This window comes from Siphateles boraxobius, unplaced genomic scaffold, assembly GCF_051911475.1.
Source record: "Siphateles boraxobius isolate OS27281-9 unplaced genomic scaffold, OSU_SipBor_1 18, whole genome shotgun sequence".
Classification (NCBI taxonomy): Eukaryota; Metazoa; Chordata; class Actinopteri; order Cypriniformes; family Leuciscidae; genus Siphateles; species Siphateles boraxobius.
The window spans coordinates 11,159,760-11,175,284 of NW_027508788.1; the positions used below are offsets into that span (position 1 = coordinate 11,159,760).

Here is a 15,525-nt window from a genome sequence, read left to right on the forward strand (position 1 = left end):
GACATTAAATCTTTGCTGAGAACGCCAGCGCCTGAGCACGCATTCTCTGTCTTCATTAGTTTATGATGTGTCTAACAGTCCAGTCTAATACATTATTAGATAGAACTGTTATACAAAGAAAGTAGACAGTATATAAAAAAATTAATTAGCATTTTCCATGTGGTTGATGTCCAATGTCACTAGCTGAGCAGAAATACATCAACATGTTTCGCTTGGTCCCCTCAAATTGCTTTGGATTTTTCCCCTTAGCGTAAAGGTTGAGAGGTTCATCTAACACTGTTTTCCAAGTTTGTAAAGTTAGTTCTTGGAGTAAATTTAAAGGCTATAATCTGTGCATGTACACGGCTTTTGAAAAAGTGTCTGGCGCTGGTCTTTCGAGTGCATTCAGCCAATCAGTGTACACTTACGTCACTAGTTGTTCCTATAGCACTGGTTCAGACCCTACTCTGAAGTAGGAGCTAATTTAGTTCCCCCAAAAGGAGTACCTAGAAATGAAAACTTTAGCGTAAGTTCTGCCGGGAAGACTCAATTGTTATGTCACTTATTACCTTCTGATCTATCCATTTGTGTTTTAATACTTGTAGTATAAAAGATCAGTACTTACACATGTCTGTGTTCGCAGATGCTGACGCCTACATTCTCCTCCATCCTCCCCACCACCACCACCTTCCCATACCTCCTAGGGGGTCGGCTGCGCCCCTGCATACGCCAAATAACTTTATATCATAATACGTGCTTGCTGGGCTGTTAATAAATGCATACTTCTTATGTCATTTTGCCTCCCGAGTCTTTCTGGTAGAACTAAAAACGTTCCCAGTTCCTGCGGGGCGAACAAGCCAGAAAGCGGGTACTTTCGCCAATAGTTCTAGGAACTATGAAAAGGTTCCTCCGGTGTGAAAGCCCCTTTTGGCCTTGTCCCAAATGGCACCCTAAACACTCGCTGTCTTCCTACGAGTCCACACTTTCGTGATGTGATGTTGCTTTGACTGTCGGATAGAAGTCTGCTGTGGAGCTCCCTTCATTGCGGGCTCGGAAAAAATGTGCATCAAGGGTGCATATCGACTGCAAAGGGGGCGCTCGCGAGCATCCTTCTGAACCCAAAAATGACAATTGGGACACCCTTCGGTCTCATGAGACCGAAAGTGCACATGAAGTGTGCCATTTAAGATAGGGCCATTGATTGCCTTTTTTCTGTAAGTGCTCCTAGTGGTCAGAGTTGCAACTGCATGCTAACTGTTAGCCAGCAAGTTGAAGTCATCATGAAACGCCAGTTGCGATAGTCTTTTTCTCCCTATTGCGACATATATCCAAATGAAACGAGTTATTGAATAAGAAAAAATTTAGGATGGGACTTGATTTTGCCCATTGGGAATTGAATCGTTTGATCGTTTGCTGTTGCTTTGATTTCATGTGAATGGCAGGATATCCTGCCCTTGGACCAGTGAACTCATCATTAAAGAAAAGAAGAGATGTTGCTGCAAGAGGGAGGGGATTTTATCATGATTAAAACCCTTTAACTGACTGCTCAACCAAATGGTTGAGCACATTTTGAGTCACAATATTTTATTGAGAGGAGTACCTAACTTAACTCAAACTGATTGAGTCATCTCTACCATCTGGTTGAGGTATGTTATGCCAAAAAAATCCACTAGATGTCACAGTGTCAATCAACAGCACTTGTCACAACACTTCTTCTAACATGGATGGCAGAAACAAATAAATCACCACAGCCATGTGAACTGTTTTTGGTGAAATTTTGCAAGCTAAGCATATATTTTTTTTTACATATTACACTATAAGAGCCCTAACTTTACAAAATTATGTTACTTGGTGCCATGAATTTTTAAAAAAAATAATTTTCAAACAATTGATTTGCCACATAACGGTTAACTGTCACCCCCCCCCCCCCCTTTTGGAGAATGGACATTAAAATACACTATTAAAACTTGGTTGTAATTCAAGAATGCTTGGGAATATAGACCTGAGTTTGGTCTTGTTTTAAAGAAAACACAGCTGATTCTTGCTGAAGTAAAAGCACTTCAAAAAATAAATGTATGAAAAAGTTATGGAAGTTTTAAATTTACATGAAATTAAATATACTGTACTTAATATTTTTTCTTTTATATAGAATATATATTTTACAAAACATTTTTTACTATAAAATCAAAGCCATATATCTAACCAAGTTGTGTTCCAAATTTGAAGTTGATATCACAAAAATTGAAGTTCCCATGAGATTTTGTTTAGGCGCAAAGTTTTTAAGTTAAAAGTTAAAAATGACATAAATTCCATTGATTTTAATTGTATGCATTATGCTGTAACAAATTAATAATTTATGTCCAAATATCACTTCTGTCACAAAATATGGAACCTTGAGACTCTGGCCTTTCTGACAATGTGTTTTGTCAAGATTAGAAAAGGTTTTGATCATAAATTATGATGGGCAATGCAAAAGTATGGCAAAGTATGTGTATTAATTCCGGTACCATTTTTTACCATTAAGTGACATCTCAAACATTTGGTAGAGGCCGATATTTTAAAAATTATGGGATGTGTTGAAAAAATATACATTGAGTGTGGTTACTAGCGACATAAGGAGATAAGAAATGCAAACAAACAATTTGTCCATCACTTTTTTCTAAGTGCGGACCTTAAAGGGTTAAAGATTATGAGAGCATGTGAATTAAAAAAAAAAATGCACAGATAAATAATTAATAATAAATACTGCAAATATTCCATAAAAAAGTTCAATTTTGATTTCATGGTGACTTTAAATAACATCTTTCTTGCAAATTAGGAAAAAAAGAGTCATAAACAAAAGTTAAAGTAAGTAACAAAAAAAAAAACAAGAAACAAATATTCAAGTAAGCAAGTAATTAAGTTAATAAGTAAGTAAGTAAGTAAGTAATAATAAATAAAGGAAGGAAGGAAAGGAAAGCACTACAGGATTTTAATTTTTTTTCATCTTGCAGTTCCGGGCTCCCAAATCTTGAAGCACTTCAAATGTCTGAAATAATATATACAGGTTCAGTTAGTCTAAGATGAATGATACACAAATTCTCCCACACTGATACCTTCACAGAGCACCAACAACACTTGGAGCAACTGCACCCTCCCTCTGATTATCACAGCTCCACGAATGACAACATTTACACATGTGCTTGCTCCGCTACTTAACCTAACCATTCGCCTTGTCCGAGACACCATGGACATCCACATCGGAATGGGTTGTTTGTTTTAGTTTTCTAGGTCCTCCTCGACGGACATCACCAGTACGGGTTTGTTCTGTAGCGTTTGAAGAGACATAATGAAATAAGTATCTGAGTGGAAGAAACAGCGCGAGAACAAACACTCCCGACGTGCGCGAGGACAAAAACTTCACAAGAAGAGAGAGAAAAGATGTGGTTATAAGAAAATAATCTTTGTGAACAGGTAAATATTCTTAATATATTACATTTTTCTAACTGTCAGTCTAAATTCCTTCACATATCGCTATATCAGTACGGTTGTGCGCGCGCGTGTTTGATCTCATCCGCAGTAGCGGTGCTCGCATACTAACTAATATGCTGCAGTGAACGTGCATATAGCGCATTTAAGGGCCTAAACAACATTTTGACTTGTATCATAATTTGACAAATCCACAGCTGCCTATATTTGCAAACGTTCAGAGTGCTGCTGAAGGGGACAGGTAAACTTGTGTTTTCCAGATTTGTGTTTTTTTCTCGTTAAAATGAACTTATAAAGTCTGGTAATCTCTCTCACATCTTGACAGTTTAAAAGATCAGATGTGTTCGCTTATGCTTTGTTACTAAGTAGGTTATTGTGCATGTAGCCTATTAGATTGTAATGTGAAGATCTGGAGAACATTTGCTTACTTTGTTGACTGGGTGATAAGCATTTCAGTTTGGACTCCGGTAATGTGCATGATGCGCTTTTGGCATTCGCTGTGAGCTGCTTGTTTCTGTGTATAAAGCTTTGGTGGTCAGTTGCCTCAGTAAAAGCTTAATTTATCACCACCTTTGACACATCCATCATGTTAGATCCTCGCTGTTTCTTAAAGGGATAGTTCACATAAATAATGTGTCATTATTTACCCACCTCTATGTTGTTCCAAACCTGTAGCCTATGATTTTCGTTCTTTCGTAGAACACAGTTTTGAAATCCTGGTTGGACATTTTTACACATTAACAGTGCATAAAATACATTTTATAGTTATATCTTTATCTGTAAATGTTAAGTCAAGCTATTTCCATTTTACATAAAGGCTTTTCTTGACAGCAGGTAAATCTCTGTTAAAGTCAGCATGAAATGTAAGTTGCGAGTATTTTATTCCCTATTGTGATGTATATCTTCTCGAACAATAAAAAAATGTAGGGTGGGACTTGATTTTATCCACCGGGTATCAATTGGATGGTTTTGGTTTGCTATTGCTGTGATCTCATGTGACAGGTTGTCTCGCCTTCAAGCCAAAAATACATAATCAGAGAATATGTTGTCATTGCAAGAGGAAGGGGAAGTTATTTTGATTAAAGATTTCGAGGGCACATGCATTTAGTTCCACAGATAAATGATTTTCAATAAATACTGCACTATTCCACATAAAAGAATTGTCAGGTTTGATTTCATGGTGAGACTTTATACATTATTTGACATTAAATGTATGTTGTCAGACATTAAGTACAGGTTTACAATTCTGCATGCAGCACATGCATATAATTGCGTTTTTATGAGAAACAGTAAAAGGAGTATTGTAATGGGTTATGTAAATTATCTGTTCAGTTGAGTCTGTGTTCCTTGTACCATTTGTGCTTTTGTTTTTCATTTTTAATCTACTGATTTTTACTTCTGTGTAAAAATGTTAAGTAATCAGATTTTTTTAACTATGTTTATATTTTAACCCTTTCTGTAAGCATAGTAAAGCATAGCCTACATAGTTTCCAGAGCCTTCAGATTACACATTGTTTTGAAAGCCAACATTGGGCAGGATGTAGAATAAAAATTATTTTTAAATAATGGATTCAAATTAATACACTTTTTTTTAATTAGAAAACTCTATGCACCTATTCCATCACTCTCTCTTGTTATGCTGTAGTTTGAGGTGCCTTCACTGATGCTGAATGCCTGTATTTTGCCCTTAGTTTGCCGTGAGACTGAATGCCTATAGTTTACCGTGAGACTATTAAAATATCCAAGATCGAGTTTCATGATGTTGCAGCATTTGAATAGGCTAGCGCTGTAAATGACTGGCCAAACGTCACTGGCTGTAATCTTAATTTACCGGCCTCCAAAATTTCCCTCTGACTTTTTCTCTGAGATTAATGAGTTACTTACTCTTGTCTGTGGTAGTCATTCATCTGTTATTTTGCTTGGTGATTTTAATATACATGAAAACACTGCACAATGCAAAGAACTGATGTCTGTGCTGGACTGTTTCAACTTAAATCGACATGTAGCTTTTGCTACTCACTCCAGGGGTCATATACTGGATCTCATATGTACAACTGGCTTATATAATATATTCTTGTTAGTGGCTCTGATTTTACTTTCTCAGATCACAAACTCATAAACTTCAGTTTTAGTTGTCCAATATCTAAATCAGAATGTTTACTTTCTAACTGTCCGTCAGAAATCTGCTGTATTTATAATAACGCTTTTTCTCAAATACTTGCTCCTGGGCATGCTCCTGTTAAAACTAGACTGGTTCCATCTACTCGTGCCTCCATCTACTCGTGCCTCCATCTACTCGTGCCTCGATCTACCTGTGCATCCATCTACTCGTGCCTCCATCTACTCGTGCCTCCATCTACTCCTGAACTTCGAACGTGGAAAACTGAGGGTCGCCGCCTAGAAAGACTGTACAGGAAAACTGGACTCATTGTGCATTCTCTGGCTTTTAAAGAACATTTACTCAACCGTACAGCCCTCAACGATGCAAGATCCTCTTATTTCTCCTCTACCATTAGGACTTCCATGTGCAGGCCCAAATCACTCACACCACAACATGTTATTTCGGGCTCTGGGGTGCTTGTGAATAGCTTTTCCCAATTGTTTTCTGACAAACTGAAGTCAATCACTGAATCCATAACCAAAGACATGTTCATTTGATGTTTTCTGATTCAGCTCACTTAACAAACTCTCTCTCTGCTTCTGACTACTCCTGTTGCCATAAGTGATCTAATTGTATCCTGCCGGCTCGATCCTACACCTACTGTTTTGCTTAAGATGTGTGTCCTCGAGGTTGCATCCTTCATAACACATATGATAAACTGTAGTTTGGCTTCCACCATTGTCCCAGCAGAATTAAAAAAGGCTGCAGTGACCCCTATTCTTAAAAAAACAGGCTTTGACCATCTAAACATGGACAATCACAGGCCAATATCTAATTTAACATTCTTAAGCAAAATCCTTGAAAAGGTTGTGGCTTCGCAATTGCAATCATATTTAGATGTTAATGGTTTTCTTTAACCTTTTCCGTCAGGATTTCACCCATCTCATAGCACTGAAACTGCTCTTCTTCGGGTGGTGGATGACATTCTTTTGTCGGTGGATAAGAGTTAGTAAACATCTTGATGCTTCTCGATCTAAGCGCTGCATTTGACAGTCTGCCATGAAATACTGATCTCTCGTATTTTTGATATCGGCATCACTGGTTCCACTCTTTCCTGGCTCATTTCTTACATCAGCGACAGAAAGTACTATATCACCATACAAGGGCATAGATCTGCCACTGCTTCGCTTACACAGGGTGTTCCTCAAGGTTCAGTTCTTGGCCCACTATTGTTCATCATCTATATATATACACTTGGTGACATCATGCGCAGGCATGGACTTCAATTTCAATGCTATGCTGATGACATTCAAATTTATCTTACCACCAGCTCCAATTGGCCATCCCTGCCTGACTCACTCACTGCATGTATCAAGGACCTCAAGCATTGGATGTCCCTGAATTTCCTCAAATTAAATAATAAAAAAACTGAGATATTGGTGATTGGCTCTGCTGCCTCAGTCAAAAGGATGGACCTGTCCTTTGATATTGATGAAGTTCATGTTAAGCCTTCGTCATCTATTCGTAACCTTGGTGTCTTAATCGACTCAACTCTATCTTTTGGCTCTCATAATTCTTCTCTTGTTAAACCTCTTTTTTCCATCTTCATAATATTGCACGTCTTCAATATTTTCTCACTTTAGCTGATGCTGAAACCTTAATTCATCCATTAATCACATCACGTCTGGATTATTGCAATGCTCTATTTCTTGGTCTGCCCAAAAAACTTAATGCAAGATTACAGTATGTTCAAATCTCAGCAGCAAGAGTTCTCACCTCCACCAGGCGTTCTGCTCACATTACTCCTCTGCTTCATGACCTTCACTGGCTACCAGTAGCATCACATATCCACTTTAAGGTATTACTTCTAACGTTAAAGGCATTAAATGGTCTTGTACCTTCATATCTGATCTACTTAAATCATACCGCCCTGCCCTTAGATCCCTAGATCAGCTGAACTTGGTTTATTGTCCATCCCTCGTTTCCGGTTGTGTACTGTAGGTGTAAGGTCATTTAGTGTTAATGCTCCTAAATTATGGATTTCACTACCCCTTACACTTCATAGTACCTCATCTGTGGCTACATTCAAGACACAGCTAAAAACATCTATTTAACATGTATTTTGGATAATGTGGCTATATGTGTCCTTATGTGATTGTAATGTGTGTGGGGGTGTGTAAATGTATTGTAATGTACAATGTAAAGCGAACTTGAGCTACGGAAAGGCGCTATATAAATAAAACTTCTACTTCTTCTGTAACAAAATAAACTGGTTTCACATATTTTAAGACATCCTGCATGGAAGATTATAGCAATAGAAGGAGTTTATCCACTGTATATTCACAACAGATAGTAGATTAGCGTCAGTCTTTTGACATTTTAAACAATCGCTAACCACCCATCAGATACACATTATAGAAAGTGACTCCATTTTCCTGGCTTAGACTTGTCACCTTAATGCACTTTTTTTTGAAAAGCCTTACTACAGCAAATGAAGGCTTTAAATGAAGCTTTATCTGATTGCATTGCAAAACAACACAGCAAAGCAGGTGGACAAGTGACTTGCACTGTTCTTCTTGTTTGCACATCAGTGTCCTGACTAATAGCAACTGTTCCTTAAGATGTTGTGTGTCAGTGTTATGTATTCAACTAGGGCTGCAGCTAATTATTATTTGTTAGCTAATTAATCTGTTGATTATTTTTTGATGAATCAATCCGATAAAAACAGTATTTTACATTCTTTTTTGTGTGAAAAATAAATATTCCACACCATGCTGCGAGTTCCCTTTCAGTCACTCTCAGTCGACTGATTGGGATCATGCTTAGGGAGCCTGTCAACTTCGAGTATTGATAAAACGAGCCAATGTACATGTGGCATGCGAGATTTGCATCTCACACTCCGCGCCGCAGCGTGGGTATAAATCGGGAAGTGGATGCACGCACCATTTGTCTTTCGCTTCTGAGCCGATCAGTGTCGATGTCTCTGAAGAGTGTTAAAATTTAACGAGCGAGTGTGTAAATGTTCTTCTGGAAGAGTCTCCCAGTGCTGGTGTTTCTACAGCGCGAGTGCAGCGGTGATCGCGAGCTTCTGAGCTCTCAACTGCTGTTTTAACAGCATCAAATTTTAAAAACTTCCAAAACAGTACTCGATTACCACGCTTGAATATTTAAATTGAAATGGCTTAAACATTTGTGACGCAGCACTGTTGCAAGCATCGTTTATGTTTGTTCATGTTCATGTTCTCACAAAATTGCATTGTTAGAATTAAAAAAAATGTTACCGGCCAGCTGGCAATTGGCACAGTTTCACATACTCACCAAAGGCAATTTTTACTCGCATTTGGTGCTCGGCAAGTAATAATTTTTGGTCCTGTATTAGGGCTGCACGATGTAGCGTTTTAGCATCAATATCGTGTGTGGCGAACAGGACGGCCGAGGGACGTGAGAGAATGGCGCGAGGCCGGTGGTGCGATTGATAATGAGCAACACCTGTGAGCACACCGGTCTCGCATCTCTCACGGAGGAGCGGAAGCATAAAGGAGGAGCGACGACGTTGATGATGGAGAGAGGAACAGGCCTGATTTTAGTTGTTCTGGTTTTTGTATTTGTGTTTTATTTTAGCCAGCAGTCGTCCGCGAGGGGCTGCTGGCCGTTATGTTTTATTTTGGGTAAGCCAGCAGTCGTCCGCGAGGGGCTGCTGGCGGTATTTTAGTTTGTTTATTTTATTTTAAATAAAGTTTGTTAAATGTTCGCCGGTTCCCGCCTCCTTCTTCCCTGAACATTGCTACACTGGTGCCGAAACCCGGGAAGAGGGAGGAACGCGCTGTCAGAGAGTCCTCGCCGCTGTGGGGAATCCGCGGTGTCATCGAGCATGGTGCGCGAGTCGCCGCCGCTCGCCGTGGGCCGGAGCCTGCTGCCATCCGCCAGAAGGGGAGGAGCAGGGAGCGGGGGACTCGCGGCCATGGACGCTCGAGGCGGTGCGCTGGAGAGAGTTGCCGGTTGGACGGTCGAGCTCGCTGCCGGCCGCCTGTGTATTGGAGGGGCGGCTGCCATCCGGGAGGGAGAGGAGGAGTCGCCGCCGCTCGCCGTGGGCCGGAGCCTGCTGCCGTCCACCAGAGAAGGGGAGGTGCAGGGAGCGGGGGACTCCTACCGTCTGCCCAAGGCACCCGAGGAGCCGTCGCCGTCCACCGGGCGGCGGAGGAGCGTCGAACCGTCCACCGAGGGCCATCCAGCGTCACCGCCAGGCACCGCGGAGGAGATCGCCCAGCTGGTGGGGGACCAGATGGCAGCGCGTTGTGGGAACCGGACCATTTTTTTTTTTTTTTTCCTCTCTCCCCTCTCTCGATCTGTCGCTCCTCATGCTTCCGTCTCCATTTCCCTCGGCTTGTCGGTCCATACCCCCCAGGGATCGCCGCCGCCGGGGGGGGGAGTAGGCACAGGCTCGTGGGTACCCCCCGGCCTGTGAGGGGCGATGGGGGTATGTGGCGAACAGGACGGCCGAGGGACGTGAGAGAATGGCGCGAGGCCGGTGGTGCGATTGATAATGAGCAACACCTGTGAGCACACCGGTCTCGCATCTCTCACGGAGGAGCGGAAGCATAAAGGAGGAGCGACGACGTTGATGATGGAGAGAGGAACAGGCCTGATTTTAGTTGTTCTGGTTTTTGTATTTGTGTTTTATTTTAGCCAGCAGTCGTCCGCGAGGGGCTGCTGGCCGTTATGTTTTATTTTGGGTAAGCCAGCAGTCGTCCGCGAGGGGCTGCTGGCGGTATTTTAGTTTGTTTATTTTATTTTAAATAAAGTTTGTTAAATGTTCGCCGGTTCCCGCCTCCTTCTTCCCTGAACATTGCTACATCGTGATAGTCACATCGAATACTGGATCTCTTTTGCATAGAGATAGCACGTGAACACCGAATTCTTGTCTCAATCTCTTTCTGAGCTTGAACAGACACGTGCATGCAAAGTCAAAGTCAAAATGCCTGTCTCGACGAGTATCCTCGTAAACAAAGCCGGTTATTTGTTGTAAACAAGAAAACGAATGCAAATCATGATTATATTGGGTCCATGCATTCGTCTTAAAGTGACAGCAGCCCATTAAACCCACCTTAAACCCAAGACCTTTGGTGGCAATGGTTCTACAATCTACTTAGACCAGGGATGTCCAAACTCAGTCCTGGAGGGCCACTGTCCTGCAGAGTTTAGCTCCCCAACCCCAATTAAACACACCTGGACCACCAGCTAATCAAGGTCTTAGGCCCTGTTTACACGAGAACGATTCTGGGTGAAAACGTAAAAATATTTTATCGGATGTGCCTTTCGTTTATACGGCGACGGCGTTTTGGAGGCTTAAAAACGCAAAAAAGTGAAACCACCCTCCAGAGTGGAAATCTTAAAAACGATCCACCGTCGCGTTCCCATCTAAACAGTAAAAACGCAAATCTGCTCACTGTGGCTCTCGTCGCGTACGTGTTTACGTCACAGGCATGCGCCATTACAGGAAAATAACCCCAATATTCCGGATTATTTCCATACGTGTGGACCTTCAAGTAGCCATAGCAGCTCTGATAAACGTACAAGAGTCTTTTCAGCAGTTGTACAAAATATTCTCAGATATTGGTGTTGTTGTGTCCCAGTGCTTCACATTGTCACCTAGCCGCCTGGAGTGCATACTACATCGAATTTCACACACTTTTGCGTCATCATATGCACGTGTATTTCCCCCGATAACGCTCGTCTAAACGCAGAATAAAAAGTGATAACGCAACGCCACTTTTGCGTTTTCTCTTCAGATCGTTTCCGTGTAAACATAGCCTTATAGGCTAGAAACTTCCAGGCAGGTGTGTTGAGTCTGGCTAGAGCTAAACTCTGCAGGACAGTGGCCCTCCAGGACTGAGTTTGGACACCCCTGACTTAGACCTACAATGCTTTTGTGAAACGCTGCCCAGAACAGAAAAAGGTGCAGAAATAATCAGAAACTAATGACCAAGGAACACAGGCAAAAGGGGGGCAAGGAAAACGAAACCAAAACATGATGAAATGTATGTTCGTATGTATGAATGTATTTATAATTCCGTTAAAAAGGTTACAAATATGTACATTATACAACAGAAACAATTATGATTATATGTTACATGTAGAATTTCAGTTAAATATGGTCTAGATTTAACATCCAACAACAAATATTTTATATTAGTAATATTTAGTCAGATTAACAATATAGACAATATAGTCATTGCATTCAGTCCATTTTTAGAATGCATTGATCGCTGTTGACTGACTTCACAAATGATAGTAATTTCATTACCACTTTTTAACTCTTAAGTTGCTGCAGGATATTCAGTTGCTTAGGGAGCCGGGCACTTCGACTCATGGTCATGCATGACATCAGCAGCAGCTTTGCACACAATCTGTCACAAGCAACTCACCTGGGAAACTCATACAGCTACGTCTCAGAATGGCACCCTATCAACTGAACAGCTTACATCAAATTACAATGCATGAGTGTGGGCGACTTGTGTAAATATATCTCTGCCGAGGGAAGTGAATATGACATTTTCATATTAAGAGCATTGCCCCGGCATTCCAGGGTCTTACAGATGTAGCCAGCTATTCCCTGAGCTCTGCAGATTAGAGGATTAAGAGATCTAGCCTAAAGTTTGTGCAATATCCATAATTCCGCAGCGGTAACACAGACACTGGTGGAAAGCGTGTGGCACGCTTCTCTCTAATGCGCCAAGAGACATTCACAACTGACCTCTGTGCCTGTGGCTTTGTATTTTTGGACATTTGCTGACTGACCCACTTATTTGTCTGTGGTATCCCTGTTCTGTTATTTGAAAATACTACAGCTGAATGCCACAGTCAAAACATAAAAACTATATAAGGAAGATCGGGACTAGTTTGGCACTTTCTTCCTCCAGCTTCAATTTCTGTTTCTGTATAGGCACATACCTGGAAGACTAATAAGCATGGACATTTGCATAGAAATACAGTTCATAAAATACATGTTGACCCTTTAATGGGTCATGTGGTCATAATGGAATCTGCTATTTTATCTGTCTTTTTAATTTTAAAAAGTTAAATAATAATGCAACAAAATAATTCAAGAAACAGTTAATGAACTGAATTCAGCTGCAACATCTAAAATGCATGTGAAAACTTTTGAACTAGTTTTTTAAACAAACATCCAATCCTGTTAGACAAGAATTTGTCTGCCAGGCAAACAAACGTACTCGGTTACTAACGTAACCTCGGCTCTCTCTAGAGAGTGAACGAGTACTGCGTAATATCTTACGCTATGGGGAAAACCTCTTTTCCACGAGATATTGAAGCCAAAAATTATCCTTAATTTTGAATTAATGTAAAACGCTGTGCGGCAGCATGCAGACATAGGCAAGACGGCTCGCGCGCCTATTGGCTGCCCTGCGACAACAGCAGCAGCCTATCGAGAGAGGCCCTGCGTGACGTGATACCCAATGGGGGTCGCTTCGCTTTGCGAATTTCTAATTGCGATTACGATTACGGATGCCACGATTACGTAATCGTTCAAAGCCGCGATTACAAAAGAAAATCCACTCTGCGCGTGTGTGTTTAGAGCGAATAGTGTTTAGAGCGAATCACGACTACTTAAGAAAACCCAGCACAATATGACATACCAGGCAGTGACGTAAGTATACGCTGAAATAAAAAGTCTTTCACCTCAGAAAAACGGACTTAACTGTCCTGTCAGCCGTTATACTGTGCTCGAAGCGCGCACTCAATTGCACACGCAAATGCGGCAGCGCGTGCTGTGTATCGCTTCACTGTATAGAGTGCAAAAGAAACTACGAGCAACGTCGTTACAATGTAAATTAGTAAGCCACGGAATAAAAGTAAAATACCAATAAATCACGTGTTAGCTGAGAAGGATTTACATGCAGATATGATTTTCATTCTATTCACCAGGAGCTGTTTCATTAACAGTTCTTGTTAGTATTGTGTATTTACCATGGTAAGTGTCGTTTCCATAACCCGAAAATGCCACTTTATTTTCACTTTGTGTTATTTTTTATATTTTTAAATGACTGTGGTGGCTCAGATCAACATTAAAAAAAAACTAGTTTGGGACTGCTGTTTGTTACTGTTTCTCTCGTGCCTCATATTGAAAAAAAAAGAGAATTATTTAGTGTTAAACTAGTTAACACTAGTCTGCGGCGTGCTACGGATGCGACACGGCTACCGGAGCTCATCGCGCCCACTCTAGTCAATGCTTGTGTTTACACCAACCACGACGCGGCGTTTCAGAAGCATCCCAGAAGCGGCTCTCCGCACCGCTTCACTAAAGATAGGTGCTAAGTCTATTTTCAACGGACGCCGCGTCCAAGCCACACCGTAAATACAAAATAAAAGTAAAAAAAACACAGTACATTTAAACACCCTGTAAGGACTCCCAATTGTATTGCACACCAATATCCTTGGTAGAAACCATAGACTGTAAGGTAGAAACCCAAATATCAAGAAAAATCACATCGGACAGGCAAATCACATGGTCTCGCGCATCCAGTCGCATTGCTTCTGAAATGCTCCTGGTGTGAGCTGGTACCGCGTGGAGGACGGAATAAAATCTTGTCGGAGCCGTAATGCACTGCAGACCTGTGCAGTGTACAAAAGGGATAAAGTAGAGAACAGTTCAGATGGTTCTCGTTTATAGTTATCTTATTCATAAGTGTTTAGAAAAACCCTGCACGAACGCTCAGTCACATAATCATCATTCAGATCACCGCTAGGGGGGCTTGAGATCATCATAGGGGGGGCCCTATGATGATCTCAGCCCCCCCAAGCCCCCCCTTGACGCCGGGCCTGGTATGCACGGCAAGATACGCAGTACTCGTTCCCTCTCTAGAGAGAACGGGGGTTACGTTAGTAACCGAGTACATTCTCTTACGAGAGTATCTCTCGTACTGCGTAATATCTTGCGCTATGGGGAACACAATGCAACACGCCGTGCGTACTGGAATCCGACACCAAAGTCCCAAGGGTAGTTGCCCGGGGCTCATATACTGCATAATCACCGTAGACTCACGGAGAGTCGGAGAAGAGAGGCTACAAGCATCATTCCCCATGAAATAGCATCCCACAGGAGCTAGTTATGTCAACAGTGTTCCACACAGACAGGGTGAACGTGTTCAGCCTGAACTGGGTATAAGTACGGGTTATTCAACACCCATGGAGCTGTTCTATCGATCAGTGAGCGATGCACAAGCATAACTCAGATAGTACTGAATTCTAGACCGACAGCAGCTTGGCATGTAAGGCGGGAACCTCTAGATTATAAAGCCTTATAAATGTAGACGGCAAGGCCCAGCCTGCCGCCATACAGATATCTTGCAAAGAAATCCCGCTAGACCACGCCCTTGACGAGGCCACGCCCCCCGTGGAGTGCGCTCTGACACCCAAAGGACACTGCAGGCCCTTAGAAGTGTAAGCCAGCGCTATGGCATCGACTATCCATCTGGATAGCCTCTGTTTTGATGCGGCTAGTCCCTTGGAGCGTCGGCCAAACAAAACGAAGAGCTGCTCAGTCTGTCTGAAGACAGACGAGCGGGACACATAAGCTCTCAGTGCCCTGACAGGGCAGAGGAGACTCGCATCCTCTTCCTCATCATGAACCGGAAGGGCGCACATAGAAATAACCGGTGTGTCTGAACGGTGTGTTGAGGGATTTGGGCACGTACCCATGCCTTGGTTTGAGTATGACTTTTGAGTCATTAGGCCCAAACTCCATTCATGACACGCTTACTGAAAACGCTTGCAAGTCCCCTACGCGCTTCACTGAAGCGAGAGCCATAAGGAATACCGTTTTGAGAGACAGATGTTTCATGTCTGACAAATGGATTGGCTCGAATGGGACACCTTTCATGGCTTCAAAAACCGTAGAAAGGTCCCACGCAGGAACTGAGGGGGGTCCGGGAGGATTCAGCCTCCGAGCTCCCCTGAGG

General features: G+C 42.0%; 1 protein-coding gene across 1 annotated transcript in view; it reads left to right on the forward strand.

Moving 5' to 3' along the window:
- Positions 1-3,145: 3,145 nt before the first annotated feature.
- tenm2b (teneurin transmembrane protein 2b) overlaps positions 3,146-15,525 on the forward strand; it is a 294,981-nt gene continuing 282,601 nt past the window's right edge. Inside the window, exon 1 of the mRNA XM_077233547.1 lies at positions 3,146-3,432. The gene's annotated coding sequence lies outside the window, so the exon portion shown is untranslated. The remainder of the gene's footprint in view (positions 3,433-15,525) is intronic.